General features: G+C 33.4%; 1 protein-coding gene across 5 annotated transcripts in view; it reads right to left on the bottom strand.

Moving 5' to 3' along the window:
* LOC106465626 (nuclear receptor coactivator 2-like) overlaps positions 1 to 8909 on the bottom strand; it is a 168076-nt gene that overhangs the window by 146767 nt on the left and 12400 nt on the right. The window contains exon 1 of one of the 5 annotated variants that reach the window (XM_022393565.1): positions 7272 to 7722. The exons of 3 other annotated variants lie outside the window; for them this stretch is intronic. The gene's annotated coding sequence lies outside the window, so the exon portion shown is untranslated. Of the gene's footprint in view, positions 1 to 7271; positions 7723 to 8909 lie in introns of those variants that run through there. One more of the 5 variants, XM_022393560.1, reaches the window with a different exon arrangement.

The raw sequence follows: 8909 nt of genomic DNA, 5'->3' as shown, positions 1-8909 counted from the left end.
AGTTTTCTTCGCTAAAAAAACGAATAGAGTTGAGCCACAAAAACTGTGTATAATAAACATAAAAAAAAATTATTAAAAACTTTTTTAAAAATATAACAATTTATTTTAACAATTCGATAGGTTTCAGTCTTCAATTATACAAGCTTTTTTACGATTTACAACCAAACAACGTAATATAACATCATACCATTATAACAGTTTCTATTATTGGATGGGTTCTTTGGAATTTTCAGTAACAAAGAAAAAAGCAAAGTCCAGTCTACTTAATGATAACAAAACGCTTCATTTTTTCGACTGCGAGTTCTACAAGTTAGCTAGCTTTACTAATGTTCACCGTTAGGCCTAAGTTCACAGTAGACGTCAATACTAATGTTCACCGTTAGGCCTAAGTTCACAGTAGACGTCAATACAATAATTTCACTTGCTAATCTCTTTCGTATTGTATTTTTGGTACTTGGTTCAAACATACACTCCATATTCACAAAACGGAACCACCATACAAACTGAGTAACAAACTCGCTAACTCCTTAATCAATCATCCACTATTATAGGCTCACAAGTCAACCAACAACCAATTTTAACGTATCTCGCTTTTTATATGTCTCGGTTGTTTCCTGAACTTTCAAGAGGGTTCTAGTCATTAACCCACGTGCTCACTACGTGATGTTAAGATCTCCGTCTAGCCATAAACAATACAAGTGTCTAAATTAAGAAAACACAGCTTACAACAAAAATACTATACTGACCAAGTCATTCAGGTATTCAAGTCATAATAACGGTTTTCCTTAGTTGCATTAGTGCCAAGAAATATATGAAATGTTTAAAACTTGAACAGTATGACACAGGCTAAACCTATTTAACCTGTGCTAGAAGAAATTCGTGTTTTGGTATTTAATAGGCTATAACAGCAGTTTTTTGTTGACAACAAGGTTAAACCTATTTATTTATAGATACTTTTCGGTATTTTAGTATACACATTTATATATCAATTTATCAACTGTGAATCTCTATAACTGCTAAAACAGTAAAGAAAATAAAAAAAGAATCAAAATGCTATAACAGGTTAAAAAGCGCGAACTACTAAATGTTCATCTTTACACGAAAGTATTCTTGCAAGAAAGAACTGGTTTTATTTTTTCCCACTGTCAATATTGAACAGGGCGTTCACAAAATTCCTGAAAAATATATTAAGGTTATTACGCACACTAATACATACAAATTTACCACGTGACTCTAGTATCATGTAAACTGAGCAAAAGTGAGTTTCGTTGCTTGACCTTTTTTTTTTTTTTCTACTAACCCACTTTCCCAGCTATCATCCCCATGTATAGGCTGAGAAACCCGGTGTAGAATTTACAAGTGATTAAAAATGGTTCCACCTCCTTTTTGAATTAGGCCATGCACGGAAACACCTACTTAAAATATCTCATAAATGAAATACAATCCTTTCAAATAATCAAATCTTTCTGAAGGACACACACCCAACAATAATTCCGAGTTCAGTTTGTATGCTTTCCAAAACACATGACAAGTGCTGTCAAATGTAAATTAACGGCCCCACGAAATCGGAAAATGTGTACATATTGGTTCCCAAACACCGGTCCACGGGGAGATTTCAGACGATATACTGTTTCACAGTACGATTAAAAAATATTTCAAAAACTGAATAAAAGTCAATAAAGCCGTCCGCGAAATTATGGGATCGGAACTACCTGGTCTTCAGTTGGAAAAAGGTTAGAAACAAATGGTCCATAACATATTTCAAACAGAATCAAAAATAAGATACAATGACTTATAAATTTATAGCCAGTTTCATAACTACCCGATAAAACCAGCTTACAAGAGCTTCGTGTGTTTTTAAATTTAGTGAACATGGTTTGTTTCGTAAATATAAATGTTTAAAAAAGAAGGGCTAAGCGTGGCATAGTGGTTACATGCTGTGGATCGAAGGGTCCCAGGTTCGCTATGCAAGCTACGCGCCTTCAGATGTGAGCTCGTTATAAAAGTGACAGTCAAAACTCGGTATTTAGTTCAAAGAGTCAGTCAAAGCCCTTATGACAACGGGTGCTGCTGACTGTCTTCTCTCTGGTCAGTGGTTAAACATTAAGGTGGTCAAACCAGAGCTCTAGGGGTATCTGACCTAGCCGTCTAGACTACTTGCACGTAAGGCGCAATTCAGGTGGAAAATTCCAATTCAAATTTTTTTTTTTAAATACAAAGATAGCATGCACTATGTTACGTATTTTAATACATTTGTATTCAAATACAATAAAAATGCCTTTATAAACCGTACAGGGGGGGGGACAACAACAACAACACTATATTTATATTTTTAAAAGAAGGAGGTGATGGTGAAGAAGAACAAAAAGCACACTACATAATATTCTACTTGTTAACACGTAAAGGATAATTTTTAGTTTTATATACGATGTATATATTAATATGTTTGTCTGCAAACTTACAACGCTAGAATCCGGGTTTCGATACCCGTGGTGGGCAGAGCACAGATAGCCCACTGTTTAGTTTTGTGCTTAATTACAAACAAACAAAATCAACTATATCTGAAAAGTAGAAAACGCTGATAACCCTTGTATGTAGAAATCGACAGACATAAATCTGTCAGTTTCATGTTAATTTTATTTATACAGCAAGGGAAAGATAACTTTTTTTTTACGTTTTATAATAGCTTGTCAGTATATGCATATTTCAAAATCTTATCTGCCAGTTTTTACACATCAATAATATAGCGCATGTAAATCCAATGATGGATTTTTTTTTTTCTGGTTTCACAATAAACTTTTTCATTTTTCATTTCTTAAAAAATAAAAAAATATGTATGGTTGCTTAAAAAATATTCTAGTGAAATAGTTTTTCTTTTTTTCAAAACTGTATAGAAAACTACTAGTTGGCCACCCAATTGTCGACTAAGGTACGTTGCCAGGATATTTAACCTTACTCTTAGGGAAATGTTGACATATTTTCATTTGAAATTTCAGAAAGGTAAGAAACAATATTGTGTACAATGAATAAAAAACAATCACCTAAAGTCCTTTTAACTTGAATGTGATCTTCTGTAGACTACGGCTTGCTAAAATTATTTTATTCTATTTTACTGTGGGCCAACTCCAATCTGTAAAGCACAGATATCGCCACTCCATATGAGCAAAGAAAATAGTGACTACAATCAACATTATCAAATAGGTTATTTTTGAAATAAGAAGTATTGTTGACTACTTAGTGTGTTAATATCTCCACGTCAACGTATTTTATTTTAGACATCGATGTCATTAACAAATATTTGTATTAAATAAATTCAATAAGTATTTACAGCTTATGTATACACGCAAAGTATACCAAGTATGTATACACAGTGCGGCTCAGTGACTTTGCGCTTTGGATTCGTAGTCGAATAATTGCGAGTTCGAGGCTTACCGGCGTCATGCAGTTGTATCCTTGAACACGATGCTTTACCCCGTTCGTTTCAGTCAATCCAACGGTATGATGAGTACGTAGTTATTAGCTGGGTGTTAACCTGCGATGGACAGGCAACATCATCCGCATGTGCCATGTAAACAGGCATCCAGTTTTCTCCATCACGTACAAATGTTTCACAAAATGTCATAACGCAATACATAAACGAAAGATCACAACACGTAGTTTTGAGACCAAAAAATCAGGACGAATGAGGATGCATATTCGTTTGACATCTATGTTATTCCCCTTTTTTCCGTTTGTTTGTATTTATTTTTAACAAACATAACAATAAAAAAAAATTTCATTGTGGTAAACGAAAAAAATAATTTGAACTAAGGAAGTTTTTTTATTCTTCCCGATTAGTAAAAAATCCTTACGTGATAGAAAAAAATGTGTATTATTTTAGAAATATGCATAGCTTAATTATGGAAAATCCGTTATAAAACCAAACCAACTTTTATGAAGTTTAAATTCGCAGGCCTGTGTAATCAGCAAACACTTTAGAAACAGGCCCGAGTTTCCGAATATTTGCTAAAATGATCTTTAAATCTTCAGTACAAAGAAACCCTTTTCTCGACAATTTTTATGAATTTTTCAATTAAAAAAAAAGAATAGACCGACATATTTCCCCCATACGTTAATAGCACAAATTCATAATTTTAGCGAGAGTGCTAATATAACGTGAAACCCTTTTTGCTAGAAACTATATCTTGTATACACAGTGTCTCCTGTAAATTTGTATTACAATGTAAAACAATGGCCCGATAGGGTGCTTGACTCGCAATCTGAGGGTCGTGGGTTTGAATCCCCGTCCCTCCAAGCATGCTCGCCCTTTCAGCGGTCAATCCCACTATTAATTGGTATAAGAGTAGCCCAAGAGTTGGCGGTGGGTGGTGATGACTAGCTGCCTTCCCTCTAGTCTTACATTGCTAAATTAGGGACGGCTAGCGCAGATAGCCCTCGTGTAGCTTTGCGCGAAATTAAAACCAAGTAAGTAAAGTAAATGTAAAACAATTCCGACGTTAAACAAAGATCCATATGCCGATCGTGTTTAGAAATACAATTATGGAAATATTCAATCCCCATGCTCCTCCTTTTATATTTCATAACATACACATAAGTAATGCAATATGTGAAAGTATCAACGAAGAGGTGTTAACAATGAAACATCAGTTCATATCTCCACGTCCAAGTATACACATAAGTAATGCAATATGTAAAAGTATCAACGAAGAGGTGTTAACAATGAAACATCAGTTCATATCTCCACGTCCAAGTATTTTACTTTAAATATCTAATTATGTCAATAACAATCAGCTGTATTAAACAAAATTACTTATGGAAAGCAAACTTCAAACACTTATATAAAAACAAAGAAAGAAAAAACGCATACGCAGAATATCGTACACTAATATGCTTGATCTGGAATAAACTCGGAAAGAGTTCCATATGGCACCACCACCCAAAAATTGTAGAATTGCCTGGATAAAAAAAAGATTCTGATAAAAGTAGCCTTTTTGATGCCTTTATACAAGACATTTGTAAAGTTTATCCCCAAGAAGATTGTACATCTAATTAATGAAGTAAGTGGTATAATAATGTATTAAAATTATCAGATCATACTATTAATATGATTTATTAATACATAAATATTACTTTGATGAATTCTGTTTTAAATTGAGTGGGGGTGCCATATGGAACTCTTACCATAAACTCTACGTGAACATCCACAAATTGGATGCAATTAGACGCAATATAATTATGAAAGTCTATATAGTACAATCTATACAAAATTGGTAAGATTATTAATTAATTTCAAAGTAAACATGCACATGCAGTCTACTAGTAACGTCCAGTTTCTCGTGTGTAAAACTAAATATTCAAACACTGTAGAAATAACTAAACATTCTACACTAAACGCATAACTATATGATAACGTTCATCAAGATTCATTGCACGAAAGTTTGTACTTAACTATAAAAGTTTTAACTTTTCCTTGTCATAATTTCCAGACATTATCAGTCATCAAGAAGTTGTGACCTCTTGATATGACCAATCTTGGCTAAACTAGTAGGAAAGTATATTCACAAATACCAAAAGCTATATTATTTATTTATTCTTCAAATCTCGTATTCATATTTATCAGTACGTTGTATCACGTATGTTTGACATTTTTCACAAAGTTATTCTAAAATGTTTTATCAATAATTGCAAGTAGATAAACAGTATTCAAGTACTGTATCAGTTTCAATATTTAAAACTTCCAGAAATATTTAAAAATAATAGTTGTTTACGTCATACCTTTGACGTCATTGTTTACTTCGACTCTTAAAATATATGCGCCGTTATTTCAAATATCTCGTTTTATTTCTTTATTATTCTATCTTTCTGATTAGCACAAGCAGGTAACAATCAGAAAATAAACAAAACACCAATTATATTTTTCGCACGAACAACAAAACACAAGTTTGACTAAAAATAAAACTGTAGAACTACACGACTCAATGCCAGCTTATCAAACTTCTACTTGAGTGGCGGGAAAGAACCACGAGATCTCAGACATTCATGGTAGATACTGTACGATTCTATGAAAAGTGTTAAACTATCCACGTACGATTTACACTATCACTTGCCGACAAGGGGAATAAATATAGGGGGGCCCGATTACTTTTATGCGGTGTGTGGGTGGGGGGATCTTTTGTAGTTACGTCACTGCCTAAACGGCCACGATACAATAAGAAACTCCAAACTATCATATGTTAAGATTTAATCTCCGAGAGCCGCGAAACAAGGAAACCAATGAACCTAATAATAACAATAAAAATCCAGCGATATTGCATATGTTTCCTTTCACATTCCTCTATTTGGCTGTTAGTGTAGGGTCTTGTATGACCTAGTGGTGAGGCAATCTGCGGTTTCAAATCCCTTCACCGGACATCATCGCCGTTTTAACTGAGGAGAGTCATAATGTGACTATCAATCCCACATTACGTTGGTAAAAAATATCCCAAAAGTTGGCGGTGGGTGGTGGTGGTGACTAAATAGTTTGGCGCGAAATTCAACAAAACAACCTGTCTGTTAGCGTAATTTAGAAAAATAATGTTTGATGTCTTACTACCAAGATTAATAAACTACCTAATTCGATGACTACCTAATTGTTGAATGAGATGGTTTTACGTTAAAACGGAAAAAAAAAAATAGAAAAATTACTACTAGAAACAGGCTCCGACGCAGCTTAAGGATTAACGATCTAGTTACTTTGGAATAAATTTAAATTAAAACACCTAAAATTCCATATTAATAAAGTGCTATATGATGACTCTTTGACTTTGAGTGCGAATTTTTATACTTTTAATTAAGAATTAAAATCACAGAAGAACATGTAACAACATGATAAAATAGTTAATTTCTAATCAAAAGTAATTAAGTATATATATATATATATGTGTGTGTGTGTGTGTGTGTGTGTATATATGTGTGCATATATGTATCTAATTCTAAGTTAAAAAGCAACTTATAAACGAACCAAGCTAATCACTATGTATAATACACAAACTGTGGAAAAGTACTTTATGAGTTTATATCATACAGTATACCAACGCACATAAAAACTAAAGTCCGTATAAAGATTATTGCATAGACGTTCATAATAATATTATTGCGTTTCTTCCTAGACTATCCGCACGTTTAGCGACAAAAATATACACGGATAATTCACCGATTTACCTAATACATACACACACACACCAAAAACCGATTACAGTTTAAAATGCTGTGACAACTGTTTGCTATCCTACCTGATAATTCATCCATATTTATACCCAGCGGGTCATTACCAACACCAGTGGCAACGTTCGATTTACACAAACATTTCAATAATAACCAGCTTCTAGATTGTGATGTGGCACGAGCTAAGTGATACCCACATTGCAGGCTAAAGCTGGAACAGACAGCTTATGCACAAGTGACTGTCCTGGCAGAAAAACTAACTGCCATAGTATTACTAATAGAAATATTACTATGTATTAGCACAAAGCCTCAGGTCCAAGTTCTACTTTACTGTTTGACCAATACATTTATACAAAGAACGCACACAAATGGTTAAATACGCCATCACCGATACTTGTGTTGATTAGTTTATCAACTATGACACTAATAGAATGCTGAACAGCGCTCCCAGAATAAAAAATAACAACGTTACAGCTGATACGTAAAAACACTTCATTCAATATTCTCACAACTCTGTACTGTAATGTTTGTGTTCATGTGCGCACGCACTACAACTATCGAAAACTCCTGCAGGGCCTAGACCCAACCACAATGTGGGCCCAGGGGGGAAAGAGAATTGGTTAGTTTAAAGACTTTCCTATCTCCCACCTGCTTCGTCCACCACAGGAAAGCCCAGGTATGCTGATAGAGATTGAGAAACAGGTGCTACTGTTGGGGGTCCTGGATCGCTTTGTACGGTGAGCGAACACTAAGAATAAATTAGTTTTTATCGTGTCAGTCTTATGTGTGAATCTTTTAGCACACTGACTCTGTTAAAACCAGTAGACTGGGTTCTGTTGACTCATAACGAAAAAGTATAGGATGGATTTGGGAAAATATCTGTATGTACATGTATAATACGCACAAGTACAAAAGAAATTCAAGGATCAAATATATATTAATACAAATGGTTAGTAAAGAAATTCATGAGTGATTTCTGCAACGATCTCAAGAAGTATGAGATTAAATTATGTAATCAAGAATGCTATCTCTCTCGTTCTATTTTTCAGTATGTACGTACGATGTGATAAATTACTAGGATCCATAACTCTCGACACAACAGCAAAAATATCTGAAGATACCAATTAAAATGATCGTACATGCAAGTGGCAAAAACAACAAACAAACTTTCGACACCATTCCTACTAAGAAGGAGTAGAAACCACTGATATGCAATGTACCAGTTGACATTATGTATAAACTATTTATTTTTTGTAGAATTGATTAATCAGTTCTTTATTACAAAAAGTGAAAGCTTACTGCAATGTTTTTATTTTTTTGTTTTTGATAGTATGCATCTTTTCATAGAGTATTAGGAATGCATGACAGTTCTATATATATATATATTATATTCCTAATTGCGTTTCAGCTGGTACTTATGCACCCTAGGAGTATATTCTGATTGTAATTACTTTGAAGATTTATATATATATACAAATAGGAAATGATTAAAAGATTTGTTGATTATTTATGTATGAGGAAGTTCATCAAGAAGTATCAATATAGAATATGTACAAACAAACACAGTTTCAAATTTAACATAATAATTAAGCAAAAGAAAACAACCAGGATAACATATACAATTGCATAGATTTACCAAAATAATTTCTGCATAGAAAACATACAGGAGAATTTAAAAGTAAATTAAAAGTACATTACACACACAC

The sequence above is a fragment of the Limulus polyphemus genome, unplaced genomic scaffold (genome assembly GCF_000517525.1).
Source record: "Limulus polyphemus unplaced genomic scaffold, Limulus_polyphemus-2.1.2 Scaffold2004, whole genome shotgun sequence".
NCBI classification, from domain to species: domain Eukaryota; kingdom Metazoa; phylum Arthropoda; class Merostomata; order Xiphosura; family Limulidae; genus Limulus; species Limulus polyphemus.
This window is presented reverse-complemented; position numbering and strand designations above follow the sequence as displayed.